Source organism: Protopterus annectens, chromosome 1.part0 (genome assembly GCF_019279795.1).
Source record: "Protopterus annectens isolate FY-2018-M chromosome 1.part0, PAN1.0, whole genome shotgun sequence".
In the NCBI taxonomy this organism is placed as follows: domain Eukaryota; kingdom Metazoa; phylum Chordata; order Ceratodontiformes; family Protopteridae; genus Protopterus; species Protopterus annectens.
The window spans coordinates 60,083,560-60,107,274 of record NC_056725.1 but is presented as its reverse complement, the minus strand read 5'-3'; the positions used below and the strand labels follow the sequence as shown (position 1 = coordinate 60,107,274).

The 23,715-nt window shown below is 43.5% G+C and overlaps 1 protein-coding gene across 1 annotated transcript in view; it reads right to left on the bottom strand.

The window, feature by feature from the left end:
* Nucleotides 1-23,715, bottom strand: part of LOC122811525 — a 1,751,548-nt gene that overhangs the window by 982,582 nt on the left and 745,251 nt on the right. The gene's annotated exons all lie outside the window — the stretch shown is intronic.

Here is a 23,715-nt window from a genome sequence, read left to right as displayed (position 1 = left end):
TCTTGATGAGTGAGGGTATGAACTGCACCATGACCATCCATGAACCTAAGCGGTCATTCACAGAGGTTATGATGTTTTTTTTTTTTTAAGATTCAGAATAGGTATGAGGATCCTTGTCTTACCTCATTACTAAAGAATCTTGAGTAGACACTAGATTCTCAGTCTGGTGGGACCTCGAAGGATTCTTTTCAATAGCACCTTGTTGGTTGTGGCTGCTGCTTCCCTTTATTGATGGGGTGAAACATCAGGAAAGAAATTTGTCAACTTTGGTGTGGTTACAGGAAGAATGTAATAACTTATGTAACTCATGATCATCATCCAGATGTCTGAAGGGATGACCTTCCAAGCTTCTGGGTGAACAGCTATGTGCACCCCCCCCCCCCCACAACTGCCTCCAGAGTGCAGCAGTTTGGCAAATATTCTGGAATACTACACTGCTGACATTTGTATTGGCAAAGAAGTTGTTACATTAAATGGAATATCCTATACCAAGTGTTGCAACATTTTCTAAAAAGAACATTAAAGCTCTGCCAGTTACATGCAGTATTTTTAATCACCACTGCCACAAAACGCAATCACTGCTCCATACTCACCCAAGCCAAATGGGTCCCACTACACCTCAGGACAACCCAACTAATAGCAGGGCTATGCCTTAAGCCAATAAACCTGATCTCAGCTCTCTTTCCTGGTCAGCATAGTTTATAAAAAATCCACACCCTAAAATTCCTTCCTTGCATCCAATACTACACTAAAACCCTTAAAATTTTCAGCTGCACTCTACAGAACACTCCTCAATATGGTCTTCTGTACAGACCATGGTAAAATGAGGCCGTAATCAACATAATGAACCCTACCCAGTCATTCCAGTGTCCCACGAAACACACAAGTGCAGCACCACCCTTGTGCTGCACTGCAGTGTCAGAAATCCATCTACTTGCTGTAGGAGTAGAACCAACAGCCTTCAGGACCAAACGTAAATGAGCTACCTGTTACTCCACTAGCACAGTTTGCAAATTGTACAGTACAAACACCCTTTGAAGCGCACATTCACTGAAAATGCATCTGGCCAGTGTCAGATTAAGTGCACCTTAGTCACCAGGTTTTCAAACCAGGGGCCTCCCTCCATACATTTTAAGGACCATGCACAAATACACGCATTCTTAGATTCACCTTCCTGATTGTTTTAGATTTGTTTAATACAACAGTATTTTTACAGTGCACTTTAAATTTGTAGATTATGAACTTTTCCCATTAAGCAGTAAAACAAAATGCATATGCCAGTAATGACAAATGTATCCATTTCAGAACATTTCAAACAACTCTTACGAATGAGAGCCTTGGTGATTTACCAAAGGGACTAACAGTAGCTTATTATGTCTATTCAGTATGAATGAGTACATATTCATTAGTTTACCTGGAAAGAGAGCTAATAATTTGTGTACACTTTTCAGCTTAATTTCAGCAAGCAAGGCTAAAAGTAAAGGACGTACAAGTGGTCACATTAGAACATACCTCTCAACAGTACAGATTTTCACCTCATATTTTTGATGTGTTCCTCCTAAAATCTGTACTTTTCTGGAAAATAACTGAGGGCTGGAGTCATTAAATAATGACAAACATTTGAGTTTAAGACTTCACATCCTTCAGAAAATTCATGCTAATGTAAAACCTATTATTCTATCAGCCAAGTTTGTAAGAGCAATCTTTAAAATCTTTCCCTATTTGTCCCCCCATCATTTTAGGCTTTGTCCAGATTTTTTGCTCTAAGGTGGAGAGGTATGCATTAGAGCAAACATCACGTGCTTAAAACCTAGTAAATACAAGACTGATCTGAGAAAAGCTATGCAAATGCAATTAAAATGTGCAGACTCCATACACACAGTAAACAAATGGCAAGAGTTCAGACCATGACGGGAGAAATTTTACTGTCACTATGTTCACAATAAGTTAACCTACTTATGAAAAGTAGGTCTAGCAAAGCAATTAACATGACAGTAGTCAAACTTTTCAGCAAGTTCATAAAAAATACCTTTGCTGAGGGGGGTTTTGCAGCAGAGACTTAAGTTGGTGCAAATGATTAAGGTTCTTGCAGCCTGTTGCCAAAGTACAGGGTTTGAGACTGAACAAGTCACTTATTTAACTTGTGTCCTCTTTACCTGGAGTATCAAATATACTTCTGTATCCACGTTGCAAAAAATGTTGTGTTCTTGTAAAGATTCCACTTTGCTGGTAACACTAAAATCTCACACTGCGTCTGTGTCCTATTGCTAGCCAAAAAGACAACAAGCAAACACATGCAGAACAGGAGCAATGCTGAGAGCTTGAAAAAATAATTATTAAAGCAACAGACAGCAGCTGATTTCCTTCTTTAAATCAATATTGTGGCTGGGTTCCCACAGCCAGCATAGGAGCCTAGTCAGCTGCCTAGGTTGCCTTGTGCAAAGTCTGGCTCTGCTTCCATACTCATACATGTGACATCCAATTCACTTACCCAAATTTCTGCTCAAAGCTTAAGTATTCTTATTCAAAGAAGCTCTCTGTAAAGGCTTCCACTGTATAGATGTCACCTAGCCAAAGCCTTCTCTCTGCTTACTCCGCCTCAGTGGCTACTTGAACTGTACTTCCACCACCATCACTTACTTCCATCTCTAACTCTCAACCTCAACTCTCCTTTCCACACACTTCTCTCTCTCCCCTCCATTCTTTCATTTCTCACCCTTTTAGTATTCCCAAAAATCCTCTCCGTGCTTCATCATGTTTATTTCATACATAGTAACATCCCTTCCAGCGTACAGCCTCTGTAATAATGTATGACTAAACCTATTATAGTCATGTATTATAATTCACACTAAAATGTCTCATTTTCTTGTAAAAAACAAAAAAAAACAAAACAACCCTCCCCCCCAATCTTATTGCATGTTGATTCCTAGTGTGGTAAACTGCATATTGGCTGAATGTAAAAATGGTCCCGGGTGTCAGTGCATCAATGATCTACACCTGTTAAAAACACAAAATAGAATGCATCTGATATTTCATGGTGAAATATGTCTGCTATTGCTTTTAGAGGGGTGATGCATTTCAATTCAAAAAAGCAACAAAGTAGTCCTTGAATACCTGCAAATCTCAACCAATCAGAAGTACTAGAAACCAAGAAAACATCAACTGAGTACAGATTTTCTAGTGAAGTGTTGAGTCAAGAATCAATGGTCATATACTCACCATAACATTCCATCTGTGTTGTTCATTTACATTCTTCAATTGTAATATTTGGATTCAACCCTCTGACCAACTCTGCTGCTTCTTCCAGCTCGTGAAACGCAAACTCTCAAGCTCCTCCCTTTACCAAAATTCCCTTAGTCACCTAACACTTCAAATCTTGTTTACTGACCTTTATACCTGCAAAGCAGTAAGAAATGATGATACAACAAAATCTGCGACTCCGAGGAACAGCAGTTCCGACAGGATCCTTCGATCTTTCTAAGAGTTAAGCAAGGGGGGTTGGTGAGAGGGAAGTTGAGGAAGAAGGAAAATGGACAACACAGATGGAATGTTACAGTGAGTACATAACTATCTGATGTCATTTTCATTCATTCCTCAAACTGTTGGGACAGAGTTTACCTAAATTCTGTGAGGACTAAGGAATGCTATTCCTGAACTCAGCTGAGCCAAAGGCTACTCTTCCCCTACTGACCAGATCCAATCTGTAATGAGCAATAAAGGTATGAGGATTATCCCAAGTTGCAGCTGCACAAGTATCATCCAAGAAAGTAAAAACAAAAAGTCTAAGGAAGTTGCCAAATATCAGGTGGAATGGGCTTTTGGTGGTTTTGGTAAAGGAAACCCACTTTTTTATGCAAAAGTAACACAGTCAACTATTTGGTTAATGTCACTTTAGAAACTGATCTTCTTAACCAATTCTGAAAAAGAAATAATTGTTCAGATTTCTCCAGTTTTTCAGCTCTATGAAAATAGAATGCAACTGTTTCTGAACATCCAATAGGTATAACCTTCTCCTTTATTTGGAAAATTTGGAAAGAAGACTGGAAGGTTGATAACCTGATAAATATTATATTCTGACACCACCTTAGTAGGACAGAAGAATTGGTCCGTAAAGATACTCTATCTTTCTGAAAAATCAAATAAGGAGGTTTATATGACAGGGCCTGAAATTCTGAAACTAGTCTGACAGAAGTAATAGCAACTAGGACAGTTTTCCATGTCACAAATTAGCTGATGGTTCAAAAGGGGGTTTAAGGTCTGCAAAATAATATTTAAATCCCAAATATGAGCAAGGGCTTTTAACAGAGGTTTAAATAGAGAAGTTCATCTGAGGAAGGCTTTGCAAAGTATGGAAGATATTAAAGTTGAATTATTTACTCCTACATGAAAATTAGAAATGGCTGCTAATTGTACTCCATTGAGGAGCTAGCCCCTTCATTGAAAATTGTAGCTAAAAAGTCAAGAACCTTAGAAATCTGAGCTGGAAATGGAAACAAATTCTGTGTGTGCCCAAAAAACAAATCTTTTCCATTTATTTTTTTAAACTTTTTTGGTGGTAGCTTTGTGGGATGACAGAATGTGACGGACAGGGGAGGAGAGCCTGGGCTGTCTAGCAATCAAAGGAACTGCAGAAACCATGTGGTCACCTAAGGCCTGTAATGTCTGGATCAATCATGTCTGTCGGATGAGACAATAGGTCTGGAATTGGATCCAGAATCCAAGGGGGGTATACAAGACTAAGCCAAAGGAAAAGAAATGAGATCTGATGAGGCCAGTAAGGTACAATGAGGATAACTGTGCTCTTCAAATGTAAATGCTTTCTGGAGAAATTTGGGAATGAGGGGAAAAGGGGGTAAGCATAAATGAGTCCAGAGGGCCAAACATATAGTAGAACATCTCTCAAGGACTTTCCCCACCACAGGGGGGGGGGGAGATCAGGGCAAAGAACCTGCTGCACTACTTGAGGAGAGATGCAAGCAGATCACAGCATAGCTGGCCTATCCAGAAAATCCTCTCTGCCAACTTCATGTTGAGAGACCGCTCATGAAGCATCAGAATAGGCCTGCTTAATTTGCCTGCAATTACATTGGACTTTCCCAGGATACACATTGCTATCAGAACGTGGTTGGTGGTGATTGTCAAGAAGCTATTGGTGTGGCAATGGACAAAGAGTAAAGATCCAGTTCCCCCTTGTCTGTTTATGTGTAAAACTACTGACATAGCTGTCTGTCTGAATTGCTCAAAGTCTTTCACCTGGCTCATGGCTGAATACCTATCCCATCATGCATTGGAGTAATCACACACACACTATATATATATATATATATATATATATATATATATATATATATATATATATATATAAAAACACATCAAAGGAAAAACAAATGAATCTCAGATGGACTAAGTACAGTTGTGTACACCTACCATAAATGTAGATGTTAGAGTGTCTTCACTGTTGCAGTCATGACTGTAGGGTTCTCCCCCGCCGGCAGGCAGTCCTCGGTCGGCCAGAATCCCAAAGTCTGGGTCCAGCATCGGCTATTCAACCATGCTCCCTGACGTCAAAGCACCAGGAGTACAAAGCTGACAGCCGACGCTATTTTCTCCAGTTTTTCTTGCCCCAGATGTCAGGAGTCCCAAAATGAGAAAGATCCCATATCCTTTGCAAATACACCTCAGAAGAATGGTGAAAAAAGGAACCACACAAAAGTAAAAATAAGAGGGGACAGGAGGGAGGGAAACCCAGACTGCAACAGTGAAGACACTCGAACATCTACATTTATGGTAGGTGTACACAACTGTACTATGTTCATCGTGTTTCACTGTTGCAGTCATGACTGTAGGGTAGAATCCCAAAGCTGAAAGAAAGGGAGGAGGTCATAAAGAAGAAGGGGCAGCTAAAAGGCCCTGCAAGACTGCAGAGGCAAAGCCTGCCCTGGACTTAGAGTAGAGAGGTAGATTGTAGTGCTTAGAAAAAGTATGCACTGAACTCCAAGTTGCGGCTTCCAAAATGTCTTTGGTAGGAACTCCCCTGAGGAAGGCCGCAGAACTGGCAGCAGCTCTGATGGAATGAGTCCGTATACTCCCTGGGATTTGCTTTCCATGGTGTGAATAACAAAATCTGATTCCATGAACAATCCATTTAGAAATGGTCTGTTTTGAAATGGCTTTACCTTGGGAACTTGAAGCATAAGAAACAAACAATTGTTCTGATTTTCTGATGTCCTTGGTTCTGTCCAGGTAAAAACGTAGTTGTCTGTGTACATCCAAGGAATGCAAGATCCTTTCCCCTTTATTTTGAGGAGTGGGGAAAAAAGTTGGCAAGTGGATAGTTTGATTTATAGCCACTTTGGAAACCACCTTAGGCATGAAGGTAGGATTAGTCCTCAAAGACACCCTGTCTTGATGAAAAATAATATAAGGTTCCACAGCCATAAGAGCTTGTAACTCTGAAACTCTCCTGGCAGAGGTTAGGGCTAACAGGATTGCTGTCTTGCAAGATAAAAACTTGATGTCAGAAGAGGCAGCAGGCTCAAAAGGAGGCAAGGTTAGTTTCTCCAAAACATAATTGAGATCCCAAGCAGGAATGGGAGGAGATCTAGGAGGTCTTAAATTCTTAGCTCCTCTGAGAAACTGTCTCATGAGCTGGTGGGAAAAGATTGGAGGGTCTGTATTATAATGAGCAGAAATAGCAGAGGCATGTATCTTAATGGAAGGGAGAGACCCTTATGTAAGAGATCTGTCAAGTAAAGTAAAATTAAAGGAATGTTCGGAAGAAGAGGATCAGAATCCTGAGCCTGCATCCAGGAACAAAATCTATTCCATTTTCCTGCATAAGATTTTCTAGTGCTAGGACGTTTGGCTTCTAAAATGACATCCATAACCTGCTTGGGTAGGAAAGAAGAAATTAAAGGCCCTGGATTAACCAGGCCACCAGGCTGAGAGTTCTGACATGAGTGTGTAGAACCTGACCCTGATGTTGGGACAGAAGGTTCGGAGACTGAGGTAAAACCCAAGGGGGCTCCAGACATAGGTTTTTTTTAGAGTTGGATACCAAAACTGTCGAGGCCAATTTGGGGCCAGCAAGATTATCATCTTGGGCTTGTCCTGTTTTATCTTCAATAATACCCGTGGAAGAGGCAGAAAGGCATATCCAGAGAGGTTCCTCCAACTGAATGATAGGGCATCCACTTTCCAAGCTTCTTTGTGGAAAGTCCTGGTGCAAAAATTCTGTAGTTGATGATTGAGATGGGATGCAAAGAGGTCTATGTGAGGACATCCCCAGACTGCTGTTATCATCCTGAATATTTTGGTGTCCAGCATCCACTCGTGTGGATCCGAAAGGTTTCTGCTCAGACCGTCTGCCAGGAAGTTTTGCTTCCCTGGTAGAAACTGAGCTTGAAGGTCCAGATTGCAAGATAGAGCTGTGTTCCATAGATCCATGGCTAGTCTGCAAAGGGGGTAGGAATGAGATCCCCCTTGCTTATGTACCACATAACTGTAGTGTTGTCTGTCCATATTAGTAGTTGTCCTGGTTGTAGAAGATTCCTGAAGGCCATTAGAGCTTTCTGAACGGCTAACATTTCCTTTAAATTGATATGCAGGTGCTTCTGATCCTTTGTCCAAAGGCCCTGCAGACATTTGCCCTGAAAATGGGCTCCCCAAGCATAATCCGAGGCGTCCGTGGTTAAAATCTGAGTGGCATGAGGCAGACAGAAGGGTTTCCCTTTGTTTAGAGTACATGCCCTGGTCCACCAAAGAAATTCCTTTTGAAGGCAAGGCAGGATGGAGATCAGTATGTCTAAACTGTGGCAATGCTGAGACCATACACTTTTTAGGTACCACTGTATTTTCCTCATGTGTAGTCTTGCATATGGTACGAGAAGGATGCAGGAGGCCATGTAACCCAAAGCCTGCAGGAATCTCCTTGCAGATAGCAGAGTTAGAGTTGCCAAGGTTTTGAAAGTTGAAGCCAGCTGTAATTGTTTTTCGGATGTCAGAAATGCCATCTGGGTTGTCGTGTTTAGAAGAGCACCCAGAAAAGTTATCTGCTGTGAGGGTGTCAAATTTGACTTTTTTATGTTTACAGAGAATCCCAGGAACTTGAGGAGGTTCTGTACAAACTCTAGATGCTGGAGTAAGACATCCTTGCTGTCTGCCTGAAATAGACAATCATCCAGATAAGGGTAAATTTGAATTCCCTTGAGTCTGCAGTAAGCTACTACTGGAGCCAGGCATTTGGTGAAGACCCTGGGTGCAGTAGAAAATCCAAAGGGCAGTGCAGAGAATTGAAAGTGCCTCGATCCGGCCTTGAACCTGAGGTATTTTCTGTGTTCCTGCCTGATGGGAATGTGTAAATATGCCTCCTTTAAATCCAAAGTTACCATCCATGCATCTTTGGATAGCATTGGAAGTAGCTGTTGTAGAGTAAGCATCTTGAATTTTGGAATCTCTAGAAAGGTGTTCAAGACTGACAGATCCAGAATGGGTCTCCATGAGTTTTGCTTCCTGGGGACTAGAAAGAGCCTTGAGTAAAAACCTTGCCCCATCTCTGAAAGTGGAACCAGTCCTATGGCTTTCATAGCAAAAGAGCTTCCACCTGGTTTAAGGCCTCTGTCCATTGATGTTTTGGAAGGTCTGGCCATCCACTTGGCCTTGGCAGGGTATGAAAATGGGATTTGTAACCTCTTAAAACCACATCCAGAACCCACCTGTCTTGGGTTATACGAGTCCAGTTTTGATAAAAAAGAGAGAGTTTTCCTCCGAGAGGGGCTTCCAGGCAAGAAGCTCCTGCAGCCCAACAGAGGGAGTTATTGAGTTTGTTTCCTTTGAGTTTGTGACTTATCCTCTCCTCCCCTAGGGGAGGAAGCAGTCCACTGTCTTGGTCTATAAGAAGCTTGTGTTTGAGGCCTTCCTCTGGAGCGTCTATATCTACCCCTCAGAGGCCTGTCTGAAGTGGGAAAGGACCAATTTTTAGAAGGCCAATTCCTGCTAAATCTTGGTGGCTGTACTTGTAAGAAATCTTTAACCGTTTGCATGGATTTTTGCCTTATCCTCCATCTTTTTAATCACCTCTCCAGCTTTTGATCCAAACAAAACATAATGCTGAACAGGAGCATCCAGTAATTTAGCTTTTACTTGTTCTGGCAAATTTTGTTCCTTTAGCCATGCATGCCTTCTAATGACTGTGCCGGAGGCAGCAGCCCTACAAGAAGCCTCCAAGGCATCAAATCCAGAGTGTAAACCATGCTTCCCAACTTGTTCAGTGGCATGCAATAAGTCATGTAATTCCTTATCTGCACAGGCAGAAATGGAAGTAAGCTTTTGTTTTAAAACAGACAAGAGAAATTGCTGGTATTTCAGAAGCTGACAGTTTAAAGCCCTAATGGACAAAGTAGCAGAAGTGTACACTTTTTTGCCCCATCTTTCTAAAGATCTAGAATCCTTTTCAGTGGGAATGGGTTTTTTGGCAGAAGCGGCCTTAACTCCCTTAGGACCCTGAGAAATGGTTTCAGGGTCAGCAGAAGGGTTCTTGTATAAAAACTGGTGGGAATCAGGAACCCTGTAATATCTATCAGGCTTAACAGGAGCAGGAGGAAGAGAGTCAGGGGTTAAGTTAGCCTCTGAAAAAGCATCATCCACAATATCCAAGCAGGAGGAATAGCCAGGGGTCTATGTTGGGGGAGAAGAACAAAATCCCTTAGTCTTTTCTTAGATTCCGAATACTCTTGTCCTTCCCAGTGGAAATGCTCCCTCATTTCATGCAAAGTTTCCCCAAAAGAGAAATCCTCAGGGGGAGAAGCTGAAGGAATGGACTCCTCAGCATCAGAATCCTCATAAGGAGGGAAAGAATATTCCTGGTCAGAAGAAGAAACTGAAGAAACAGAAGACTGATCAGAGGAATCATAATAAACATTTTGCCTTGGCCTTTTATCTGGAGGGGGATGTGAACCCCTAATCATAGTAAGTAAATCCTCACCATCTTGAGCAACTGTTTCTGTGACTTGGGAGCTGGTTCAGAAGAGGCCTGTGTTGCAGTCTTTGATTTAGAGGGAGTCTTTGCCTTTGGCTGAGTAGGCCTGAAAACCCCTTCGGAAGCCGGTACCTGCACAGCGGCTCCGGACCCATCTGAAGGAGCATGGTCCGAAGGTCCTGCAATAGAAATATTTAAAGGCCTGGTTGGCTCCTCATGAGAGTCCGTTTCAGCCATCGGTTCTGAAATGGCCGACGACAGGGGCTGCAAAAGCGCCTCACTGATGGCCGAACCTGAAGCTAGCTCCGCTTGTGTGCTATCATCAGATTTGGACCTCGGAGGCCTGTCTTTATCCTTGCGACATTTGTGAACTCCGGTAGCCGGAACCGTATCTGATGACATTTTGTAGTTAAAGCGTCTACTGAAGTAATGAAAAGCAAAATTGTACCTTCGTTTAATTGTACGTTGATTGAATCTAGCACAAAACCGACAACTAGCTACGTCGTGGTCAGGGCCTAAGCAAGGAATACAGTAAGAATGAAAATCCTTATGAGGTATTTGCTTCCCACATGAAATGCAATTATTAACTTTTTCTGACATCGGACTGGAGCAAGAAAAAAAGTTTCCCCAACGGGGTACTTAGCTTTGAGTGGAGAAGTCAGTCTTCGGACTGAAGTATATCAGAAAAAATAGTCAGGAGTCAGCCGACCGGCACTTGTGAACTGCTATAACCGCACGGCAAGAAAGACTGGAGAAAATGGCGTCGGCTGTCAGCTTTGTACTCCTGGCACTCGGACGTCAGGGAGCATGGTTGAACAGCCGACGCCGGACCCAGACTTTGGGATTCTGGCCAACCGAGGACTGCCTGCCGGCGGGGGAGAACCCTACAGTCATGACTGCAACAGTGAAACACGATGAACATCAGAAATCTCCTGTCTAAATCCTCTAGGTGCCTTGGTTGGGGGAAAGAGGGAGGGATGTAAGAAAGAAGGGTGAGGAGGACAGCAAACATGGAAAATTATGGTAGGTACATAACTTCTTTATGTTATGTTGTCCTTCTTCGCCTTCATTCTTACTGGATGGGACAGAGTCCCTAGCACCATCTTCCTGGGTGGCTCACTAGAGTACACATTTGAGCACTGTGGACCCAAAAGAAGCTCCGTCCCTGGAGGCCAAATCTATTCTGTAATGAGTAATAAATGTATGGGGCCTAGCCCATGTAGCAGCTGCACAAATACTATCCATAGACAATCTGGCTTGGTAAGCACAGGATGTTGCTAGTGGTCTAGCTGAATGGCCTTTGTCTTTAAAGGGTACAGTTCTATTGTTTGAGGTGTATATAAGGGTAATACAACCAGAAAGCCAATTTGAAAGTGTAACTTTTGAGACTGGTTTGCTTTGCTTGAGAGAAGGAAATAAATAACTGGTCTGTTTTCCTAAAGTCTTTGGTTCTGTAAAGATAAAATCTCAGTTGTCTATGTACATCCAACTGATGTAGTTTGTATTCTGCCTTGTTGGAATGATTAGGACAGAAACTGTGAGTTCAAAAGACTAGTTCAGATTGGTTTGTGAGCAGACTTTTGGCACAAAGGATGGATTAGTCCTCAAGGATACTCTATCCTTATGAAAAATTAGGTATGGTGGTTTAATTGATTGAGCTTTCAACTCAGAGACTCTTCATGCAGACGGTCTTCCAAGAGAGAAATTTTAGATCGCATGAAGAAGCAGGTTCAAATAGGGGTAAAGTTAGGCAAGTTAGAACGAAATTTAGGTCCCAAGGTGAAAGAGGTTCTTTCATGGGAGGTCTCAACAAACAAGTTTCTTTTAAAAATGCTTTACACAGCCTGTGTGACATCAGATTAGGAGTGTATTCACCGAAATAATTCGAAATTGCAGCTAACTGGACCTTGATTGTAGCTGCAGTGGAACCTTGCTGGAAAAGTTCTGCCAGAAATTCTAAAAGTCAACTAATAGAAGCGTAGAAAGGATCTATGTCTCTTGCCATTGCCCAGTAAGGAGAACCTCTTCCATTTGCTGGAATATAATTTTCTGGCTGAAGCCTAATCAGAAGAGACCAACATATGTTTAACTGCTTGAGTAAAATGTTGAAGCCTGACTGGAAGTGGAGCAGCCAAGCTGTCAAACTGAGGGACTGAAGAGAAGGATGAAGCGTTCCTGACATATCAGTCACAAGGTCTGGGACTAGGTCCAGAACCCATGGCTACTCCTGAAGATGAGGCCAAAGGAATGGGAACCAAATCTGACAAGGCTAATATGGGGCAATGAGAATTAGCCTGCTTCCCAAAGGCTTTGGCTTTCTGAATGACTTTGGGTATCAGGGAAAAGGGAGCAAAGGCATACAGTAGTCCCGAGGGCCAATCATGGATGAGTGCATCTGTCGGTGTCTCCCCCACTGGGGGGATTAGGGCAAAGTAGCTGCTGCATTTGGTATTCAGGGGGGTTGCAAACAGATCGCAGCAAGGCTGGCCCCAAGTTTGGAAAATCTTGACCACTATTGCTTTGTTTCAGGGACCACTTCTGAGGCATCAAAATAGCCCTGCTGAGCTTGTTGGCTATCAGGTTGGATTTTCCCAGGATATGCATTGCTACCAGAAATCATTGGGAAGAGATTGCCCATTGCCATACTCTCAGCGCTTTTCAACAAAGGGGGTATGATCTGGTTCCTTGTTTATATACCAGACTGCCGACATGTTGTTTGACTGGATTGCAATCATTCCTAGTGGGAGAGAGTCCTGAAGTGCTTGCAACACCAAATGCACTGCTTTCATCTCTAGGACACTGATGTGCAACTGAGCCTTGTGTTCTTGCCATGTGCCTTGGACTGTTCTTCCCAGATAATGCCCCCCCAACACACACACTATCTGGTAAGCATCTGTGGTCACAGTAGCAACAGGTTGTTATGGATCAGACTGAAGCCACCAAAGACTATCTCTCTTGCATGAATCTGTTATTCTTATCGTAGGATGTTCTTGTAGAGACCATTAAGCAAACAGAAGCTACTGAAGGATTCTCATGTGCATCCTGGCTAGAGGGACTAGAGTTATGGTTGATGCCATGGTTCCAAGGAATGTTAGAAAGTACAGTTTTGTACCTACCATAAATGTAGATGTTCGAAGATCCACATTGCTGCAGTCCTTACATATGGGTAGTCCGCTGTCCCTCGGTCGGCCCGAATACCAAAGTATTAGGCTGACGTCGGTCATGGGCGCTCAGAACTGACATCAGAGCGTCAGGGTATAAGAGCGCATGACCGACGTCATATCCTCAGTCTTTTCTTGCCCCAGATGTCAGAAGGCCCTAAAAAGAAAGCCCACAGCCAAAAACAGAATACTTCCCAAAAACAAAATATGTACAAATCACAGCTACCACCCAAACCATACAACCATTCCAAACTATAGAGGGGAAGGAGGGAGGGTTAATTGGACTGCAGCAATGTGGATCTTCGAACATCTACATTTATGGTAGGTACAAAACTGTACTATGTTCTTCATCTCACATTGCTGCAGTCCTTACATATGGGTAGAATCCCAAAGCAGAGGTAAAGGGAGGTTGGCAAAATCATAAAGCATTAGGAGCTGCCAAAATGCCCTGTAATATTGCAGTGGCAAATCCAGCCCTAGATTTAGAATAAAGAGGAAGGTGGTAATGTTTAGAAAAAGTATGCACTGAACTCCAAGTAGCTGCTTCCAAAATATCTTTAGTAGCCACCCCCCTTAAAAAGGCTGTAGAGGTAGCAGTAGCCCTAGTGGAATGAGGCCTGATTCCAGCCGGAATCTCCTTACCATGATGGGAATAACAGAAAGCAATGCAAAAACCAATCCACTTAGAAATTGTTTGTTTAGAAACAGGCTTTCCCTGAGAACCCAAGGCAAAAGAAACAAACAACTGCTGAGACCGTCTGAACCCTTTAGTTCTGCTCAAATAATAACGCAACTGCCTGTGAATATCCAAGGTGTGCAAAATCTTCTCCCCTTTATTTTGGGGATCTGCATAAAAAGTAGGCAAATGAATAGTTTGGTTCAAGGCCACACTAGAAACCACCTTAGGCATAAAAGTAGGATTAGTACGTAAAGATACCCTATCCTTATGAAAAATTAGGAAGGGTTCAACTGCCATAAGGGCCTGTAATTCAGAAACCCTTCTTGCAGACGTGATGGCCAACAAAAAAGAAGTCTTCCAGGACAAAAACTTCAATTTGGCAGTAGCTGCAGGCTCAAAAGGAGGTAAAGTAAGTTTTTCCAACACAAAATTGAGATCCCAGGCAGGAGTAGGAGCTCTACGTGGGGGTCTTATGTTCTTTGCCCCTCTAAGAAATTGCTTAAACAAAGGATGAGAAAACAAAGGAGGGTCACAGTCATAGTGAGCAGAAATGGCTGCAGCATGAACCTTTATAGAGGAGAAAGACAAACCCTTGTCTAATAAATCTGTAAGGTCTTGAAGAGAAACACTTAAATCAGGCTTGGAAACATCAAAGTCCTTTGCTTTGCTCCAAACAAAAAACCTCCTCCATTTAGCAGCGTAAACTTTCCTTGTACTAGGCCTTCTGGCCTCCAAAATAACATTCAAAACTTGTTGTGGAAGCTGAGACCCTCCAGGGTCTAGAACAGAATATGCCAGGCTGTTAGATGCAGGGACTGAATCCTGACATTGAGGAAATGATTGCCCTCCTGTGACAAAAGGTGCGGAATCAAAGGCAAAGGCCATGGAGGCTCCTGTACTAAACTTCTCAGCAGAGGGTACCAGTGCTGTCGAGGCCAATCTGGAGCTATCAGAATCATGGATGGCTTGTCTTGTCTGGCCTTCAAGAGTACCTTTGGGAGGAGAGGCAGAGGTGGAAAGGCATAGACGTGAAGATTGCTCCAACTGAAGGATAGAGCATCCACCTTCCAAGCTGTGGGATGAAACATTTTTGTGCAAAACTTTGGCAACTGGAAATTTAGTGGAGAAGCGAACAGATCTATGTCTGGAGTTCCCCATAACACTGTCAACCTTTGAAATACATGAGGATCCAATTTCCACTCGTGGGGATCCACTATCTGTCTGCTCAACACATCTGCTAAGGAGTTCTGTGCTCCTGGTAGAAACCTTGCCTGAAGATTGAGGTGTAAACAGAGCAGTCTCCCACAGAATCATCGCTTGTCTGCAAAGAGGGTACGAATGTGTTCCCCCTTGCTTGTTGATGTACCACATGACAGTTGTGTTGTCTGTTTGAATCAACACTTGCCCTGGGTGAAGTAAATCTTTGAAAGCCATCAATGCAAATTGGACTGCTAACATCTCCTTCAAGTTGATATGTAAATGTTGAAGTCTGGCAGGCCACGTGTCTTGAACCCGTTTTCCATTGAGGTGTGCTCCCCAAGCCTTGTCCAAGGCATCTGTCGTTAGAATCTGACTCGCCTCTGGTCGGGTCACAGAGTGTCCCTTGTTTAGGTGACATTCCTGAGCCCACCACAAAAATTCCTTTTGAATGCAAGGTATTATTTGAATGACAGTGTCCAGATCTTGGCAGCGTTGTGTCCATACGTTCTTGAGATACCATTGGAGCTTCCTCATATGCAGTTTGGCATTGGGAAGCACCAGGATACAAGATGCCATGAACCCCAAGGCTTGAAGGACTGTCCTTGCAGTCAGCCTGGACCGTAGAGACAATTGATGGAAGTAAAGAGTAAGGTTCTTTTGCTTGTCCGGGGTCAAAAAAGCCATCTGGGAAGCTGTATTCAGTCTCACACTCAGAAAGCACATTTCCTGAGAGGGTACTAGACTGGACTTTGTTTCGTTCACAGAATACCCTAGGCACCTTAACACTGCCATCACATACTGTAGATGATGAAGAAGTTCGTACTTGTCTTGAGCAAGAATCAGGCAATCGTCCAAATAAGGATAAATTTGTATTCCTCTCAACCTGAAGAAGGCTATCACTGGAGCCAGAACCTTTGTGAACACCCTGGGCGCAGTAGATAAGCCAAAGGGCAATGCAGAGAACTGATAATGTAAAGTCCCAGCCCGAAAACGCAGGTACCTCCTGCAACTGGGCCCGATAGGAACATGAAGATAAGCCTCTTTGAGATCCAGAGTTACCATCCAGTGATCTTTGCCCAACAGTGGTAAAAGCTGTTGCAACGTCAACATTTTGAACTTTGGAATGTCCAGGAATGTGTTGAGGATAGATAAATCCAAAATCGGTCTCCACGTGTTCCCTTTCTTTGGTACTAGAAACAGGCGAGAATAAAATCCTAGGCCCAAGGGACCGACTGTATGGCTCCCATTTGAAGTAAAGAAATCTGCTTGTAAGCCTCTACCCTTTGTTGAGGAGGAATGTCTGGCATACCTTTGAAAGGAGGCAATGTATGGAAATAAAACTTGTAGCCTCGGTTTATAATGTCCAATACCCATTTGTCCTGGGTGACTAAAAGCCAGTTTTGCTTGAAGAGTGCTAACTTTCCTCCCAAAGGAGCTGCCAGGCAAGAAGAATCTGGCAGCTGAAAATGCAGGTCATTGGGCCTGTTTACGAAAGGACTGGCCCCTGCCCTCACCTGAAGATTGTGCAGGTGAACTCCATGTTCTAGGCCGGAAAGTACTCTGCGCTCTGCCCCTACCACGTCTAGATCTACCTCTAGACTGAGAATCAGAAGAAGGATACGTCCACCCCTTAGTAGGCCAATTTCTACTAAACTTTGGAGGCTGCACCTGCAAGAAGTCTTTAACAGTCTGCATAGACTTAGCCTTGTCTTCCATCTTTTTCAAGACAGACTCCACAGGAGGACCAAATAAAACTTCAGACTGTAAAGGAGCATCCAAAATTCTAGTTTTAACATGCTCTGACAAATTCTGATCCTTAAGCCAGGCGTGCCTGCGAAGAACTGAACCAGTGGCAGCCACCCTGGAAGAAGCCTGTAAAGCATCAAAACCACACTGCAAAGAATGCTTACCCACCTGTTCAGAGACATGTACCAAATCCTGCAATTCCTTACACTCAATGCCCTCTGCCAAAGCATCCACTTTAGCTTTTAGTTGAGTAAGGAGGAAATTCTGATACTTCAACATATGAAACTGGCAATTCAAAGCCCTCATTGCTAAAGTAGAAGAGGTATACACCTTTTTACCCCATCTATCCAAAGCTCTAGCCTCTTTATCTATATGAACTGGATTCTTTACAACAGAAGCCCTGACACCCTTAGGTCCCTGGCTAATAGTTTCTGGGTCTGCCCTAGGACTCTTATACAGATATTTATGAGCCTCAGGTACTCTGTAATACCTGTCCGGTTTAACTGGCGCAGGAGGCAAAGAATCTGGATTAAGGGAAGCCTCAGAGAAAACATCTTGCACAACATCCAAAACAGGAGGTATAGCCAAGGGCCTATGTTGTGGTAAAAACAAGAACTCCCTAAGCCTCTTCTGTGAATCAGAGAAATCCTGACCTTCCCATTTAAAATGCTCCCTCATAGAATGAAGTGTTTCTGAGAAGGAAAAATCTTCTGGAGGAGAAGCAGAAGGAGTGGAATCCTCTGCATCAGAATCAGAATAAGTAGGAAAATCCTGAATGTCTTCAGCCGAAGACTCTGAATCATCTGAGGCCTGTTCCAAACTCTCCACCTCTGGCTCCACTCTGGGCCTCTTATCAGGAGGGGGCATAGAACCTCTTATCAAAGAAATTAAATCTTCTGCCATTTTAAGCATGTGCTTTTTAGGCACAGAACTAGGACTGACACCAGGGAAAGGTAAACTAGCCCTGCCTTTGGAAGAAGCCTTAGAAACAAAAGGAGAAGGCCTAATCCCCTTGGGTAAGGAAGGGAGAACAGTAACCTGAGAGGCCCCCTCAGCCTGACCTGCCTCCTGAGAGGCCACATCTTGCAAAATCAAAGTCTCCTCCTGAGACTCAACTGAAACCTCGGCCGGATCCACAGATTCCCCCGTAGTTCCTAAAGAACCGGCGTCCGGAACGGACGACTCATCCTGTCTGGGTTTTAAAGACTTGTCTTTGCGCTTCTTCGCGGTAGCGGGTGTCGGAGGATCCGACGGCATATTATAATTACACCACTTACCGAAGACAAGCCTAGCGCAATCTAACCTACGCTTGATGGTGCGCTTATTAAACTTAGCACAAAAGCGACACCCGACTACGTCGTGCTCAGGTCCCAAACAAGGAATACAAAGAGAGTGATAATCCCTATGCGGTATCTGTTTCCCACAAGAAATACAATTATTCACTTTTTCTGACATCCAGAATTAACTGAGGCAAGAAAAAACAAAAATATTCCCCAACGGGGTACTTAGCCCAACTTGGATTCGGTCTGAAACTCAGAATACGAAAATTTCAGAACGCCGAACGGCACTTGCAACGCTGCTTCTGCATCGGACCATGCGGCAAAAAAGACTGAGGATATGACGTCGGTCATGCGCTCTTATACCCTGATGCTCTGATGTCAGTTCTGAGCGCCCATGACCGACGTCAGCCTAATACTTTGGTATTTGGGCCGACCGAGGGACAGCGGACTACCCATATGTAAGGACTGCAGCAATGTGAGATGAAGAACATCTACTTTTGCTTTTACCTTGCTCTTGGGAAGTAGGTTGACTATTTGTTGCCTGAGGGCAGAAACTCTGTCAGATGGAAGTTGAGCCATCATGAAAGCGGTGTCTAGATCTGCACCTATGAATGTAATACGTTGACAAGGCAACAAGGCAGATTTTTGAAAATTCACTGTTATGAATAACTGAGCGCAAATTTCCAGTGTAGTGTTCCTGGCCTGTAGAAGTAGATGCTTGGTGGTGGCAGTTAGGAGCCAGTCCAGGTATGAAAACACTTAGAATCTCAGGTGTCTCAGGTTACTCCTGCCATGCATTTGGTGAACACTCTGGGGGCTGTGGTGAGACCAAAGGGCAGAGCTCGAAACTGATAATGACTGGCTCCCAGCCGGAAGCGTAGAGGATTCCTTGATGCTCTGTCCATCTTTTTATGTTAGTAAGCATCTTGGAGATCTATTGAGCACATCCAATCATCTTTGCCTAATAGTGAAAAATTGACTGCAGTGTCACCATTCCGAACTTGGACTTCTTTACAGATTCATTTAAATTGCCGAGATCCAAAATGGGTCTCCAATCCCCTGTTCTTTTTTGGTACTAACAAGAATCTTGAGTAAGTTAAAAATTTTATTTGGTTTCCGGGGACTTCTTGGATGACTCTCTTGTTTAACAACTTTTGAATTTATATGGTTGCTTGTTCCCTCTGACTGGGTTTAACATCTGGGATTCTTCTGATCTGTGGAATGGGCTGGCAAAAGGGAAGAGAGTAACCTTTGGATATTATATTTTGTACCCACTTGTCTCGTGATAGCTCACCAGGCTTCTGGGTACAAAGTTAATCGCCCCCGACTGCCTCCAGAGAAGAGCAGGCGGGCCTCCTTTCAGGAGCGCTGATAGGGTCGGCTGTGAAAGGAATCACGGTCACCCTGATTTTGCAGAACTCCCTCTGCCTCATGGGTGACGTCTACCATTGTTGCCTCCCACTCTGCCCCTGGGGAAGGATTCACCTCATGTGTCATGAAAAACTCCCTGGGATCTTTTGAACCACATCTTTCCATTCTTCTGAACTTTAGGATAAGGTCTTGAAGGTATGGAAAAATGTACTCCAATGGCAGAGAGAGTTTTTCCTTCCTGCTCACATCAGGAACCATCAAAAGGGGCATTGGTAAGAGTAGACTTGAAAGGTTCCACAAAGTTACACAAACAAAGTTTCACAAACACATCCAGAAGCATCACCCTAAGGGAAATTCCTGAACTCACAGCTCTACTTGCTCCATCGGCTGCATAGGAGATCAGCCTCATGGAGGAGTTGATTATGGAATTTAAGGTGGATAGCTGAGAGGTCACTTTTTCTGAGAACCCCGCAGCTAAGGAACCTTGACGAGCATCTCCTAACTCCTTCAGGACATCTCCTTGAAGTCTAGTAAAATGTGTGCGGTAGTTCAGCTATCTAAGGGTGAAAGTCACTGATGAGAAAACACACTTCCCGTATCTGTCCATCATTCGAAAATCCTTATTCGGCAGATGGACAGACGAGGACATCTCAGAGTTCCTTCTTGGTGGCTACTGCCACCACCATAGCACTTACAGGTATAACCTTTTAAAGAAAATCCCTATCCGATGGGGCTGAAATAAACTTATATGGCCTATGAGGGACTGGCTCCCACACCTTTTGAATGACCAAATCCATAAGATTCCTGAAGGTGAATAACCCCTAAACATTACATGCACACATTGCGCCCATCAGTTAGAGACATTTTCTGTGAGCATTGTTGGCATTTCTTGAACCCAGAGGGCTTGGGTTCCTTACCTCTGGACTCTTTAGACATTGTACATCAAAGGATTTTGACCAGCAATAAGAATTACTGACACTATAAACACCCTAAGACAAATGCACAGAAAAACAAAAAACACTACAGAGGAAAAGTACAGTTTTGTACCTACCATAAATGTAGATGTTCGAAGATCCACATTGCTGCAGTCCTAACACTTGGGTAGTCCGCTGTCCCAGTCGGCCCGAATACCAAAGTATAAGGCTGACGTCGGTCAAGGCGCATTTGTCTGACATCAGGACGTCAGGGTACAAATGCGCATGACCGACGTCATATCCTCAGTCTTTTCTTGCCCCAGATGTCAGAAGACCCTAAAAAGATAAGGCCAAAACCAAAAAATACCAAAACACTCCTGTACCTAATATATGTACAATATATACAAATTTACAAAAAATAGAACCTCACCCACACAACCACCCCTAAACACAGAGGGGAAGGAGGGAGGGAAAATTGGACTGCAGCAATGTGGATCTTCGAACATCTACATTTATGGTAGGTACAAAACTGTACTATGTTCTTCATCTCACATTGCTGCAGTCCTAACACTTGGGTAGAATCCCAAAGCAGAGGTAAGGGAGGATGGCTAAACTATAATGAAGCAGGAGCTGCCAAAATGCCCTGCAACACAGCAGTGGCAAAACCAGCCATGGACTTAGAATAGAGAGGAAGGTGGTAATGCTTGGAGAAAGTATGCACTGAACTCCAAGTAGCTGCCTCCAAAATATCCTTAGTTGCCACCCCCCTTAGAAATGTTGTTGAAGTGGCAGTAGCCCTAGTGGAATGAGGCCTAATCCCAGCTGGAATCTCCTGGAATCTCCTTGCCATGATGGGAGTAACAGAATGCAATGCAAAACCCAATCCACTTAGATATAGTTTGTTTTGACACAGGCTTGCCCCGAGAACTCAAAGCAAAAGAAACAAACAACTGCTGAGACTGCCTAAAATCCCTAGTCCTGCTTAAATAATAACGTAACTGCCTGTGTACATCTAAGGTGTGCAAAATCTTTTCCCCCCTATTTTGGGGATCTGCATAAAAAGTAGGCAAATGAATAGTTTGGTTTAAAGCCACACTAGAAACCACCTTAGGCATAAATGAAGGATTAGTACGTAATGATACCCTATCCTTATGAAAATCAAAAAAGGCTCAACCGCCATAAGGGCCTGCAATTCAGAAACCCTTCTTGCAGAAGTAATGGCCAACAAAAAAGCAGTCTTCCATGACAAGTATTTCAACTCAGCAGTAGCCGCAGGCTCAAAAGGTTGTAGAGTAAGTTTCTCCAACACAAAATTGAGGTCCCAAGCAGGAGTAGGAGCTCTACGTGGGGGTCTTATATTCTTTGCCCCTCTAAGAAATTGCTTGAACAAAGGATGAGAAAACAATGGTGGGTCACAATCATAGTGAGCTGAAATTGCTGCAGCATGAATCTTAATGGAAGAGAAAGACAAACCTTTGTCCAATAGCTCAGTAAGATATTGAAGAGCCACACTCAAATTAGGCTCAGAAACATCCAAATCTTTTGCTGCACTCCAAAATAAAAATCTCTTCCATTTTTCTGCATACACTTTACGCGTACTAGGTCTTCTGGCTTCCATAATCACATTCAAAACTTGAGGAAGTTGAGACCTGCTGTGGTTCAAAACAGAATATGCCAGGCTGTTAGATGAAGAGAGTGAAGCTTGACATTGAGTAGATGACCGTCCCTCTGAGACAAAAGGTGTGGAATCGAATGCAAAGGCCATGGAGGCTCCCGTATCAGACTTCTCAGTAATGGGTACCAGTGTTGCCGAGGCCAATCTGGAGCTATCAAAATCATCCTTGGCTTGTCTTGTCTGACCTTTAGGAGTACCTTTGGGAGGAGAGGCAGAGGTGGAAAGGCATACACATGAAGATTTTCCCAACTGAACGAAAGAGCATCCACTTTCCAAGCTGTGTGATGAAACCTTTTCGTGCAAAACTTTGGCAGCTGGTGGTTTAGTGGAGAAGCGAACAGATCTATGTCTGGAGTTCCCCATGACACTGTCAATTTTTGAAATACATGAAGATCCAGTTTCCACTCGTGGGGATCCATGATTTGCCTGCTTAAGACATCTGCTAAGGAGTTCTGTGCTCCTGGCAGAAACCTTGCCTGAAGAGTAAGCTGCAGGCTGAGCGCAGTCTCCCACAAAATCATTGCTTGCCTGCATAGAGGATAAGAATGTGTTCCCCCTTGCTTGTTGATGTACCACATGACAGTTGTGTTGTCTGTGAGAATCAACACCTGCCCTGGCAGAAGTAACTCCTTGAAAGCCATCAATGCAAACTGGACTGCTAACATCTCCTTCATGTTGATATGTAGATGCTGTAGTCTGGCAGGCCACTTGTCTTGTATCCACTTTCCATTCAGATGAGCTCCCCAAGCTATATCTGAGGCATCTGTCGTTAGAATCTGACTCGCCTCTGGCCGGGTCACAGAGAGTCCCTTGTTTAGGTGACATTCCTGAGCCCACCACAAAAATTCCTTTTGAATGCAAGGTATTATTTGAATGACAGTGTCCAGATCCTGGCAGTGCTGTGTCCATACATTTTTGAGATACCATTGTAGCTTCCTCATATGCAGTTTGGCATTGGGAAGCACCAGAATACAAGATGCCATGAACCCTAATGCTTGAAGGACTGTCCTTGCAGTCAGCACGGACTGATGAGATAGTTGATGGAAGTAAAGGGATAGACTCTTTTGTTTGTCCGGGGTTAAAAAGGCCATCTGGGCTGCTGTATTCAGTCTCACACCCAGAAAGCACATGTCTTGAGAGGGTACTAGACTGGACTTTATTTCGTTCACAGAATACCCCAGGCATCTTAGCACTGCTATCACATATTCCAGATGCTGAAGAAGCTCGTCCTTTTCCTGAGCCAGAATCAGACAGTCGTCCAAGTAAGGATAGATTTGTATTCCTTTTAGCCTGAAAAAAGCTACAACTGGAGCCAGAACTTTTGTGAATACTCTGGGCGGAGTAGATAAGCCAAAGGGCAATGCAGAGAACTGATAATGGGAATTTCCAGCTCGAAATCGCAGATACTTCCTGCAACTGAGTCTGACAGGCACATGAAGGTAAGCCTCCTTGAGATCTAAAGTTACCATCCAGTGATCTTTGCCCAGCAGAGGTAAAAGCTGTTGTAACGTCAACATTTTGAACTTGGGAATGTCCAAATAAGTGTTGAGGATAGACAAATCCAAAATTGGTCTCCACGTGTTCCCCTTTTTTGGTACTAGGAACAGGCGAGAATAAAATCCTAGGCCCCTTTCTGGCACAGGAACCGGCTGAATGGCCCCTATCTGGAGCAACAGAGAAATTTGCTTGTGAGCCTCTTTTCTTTGTATAGGA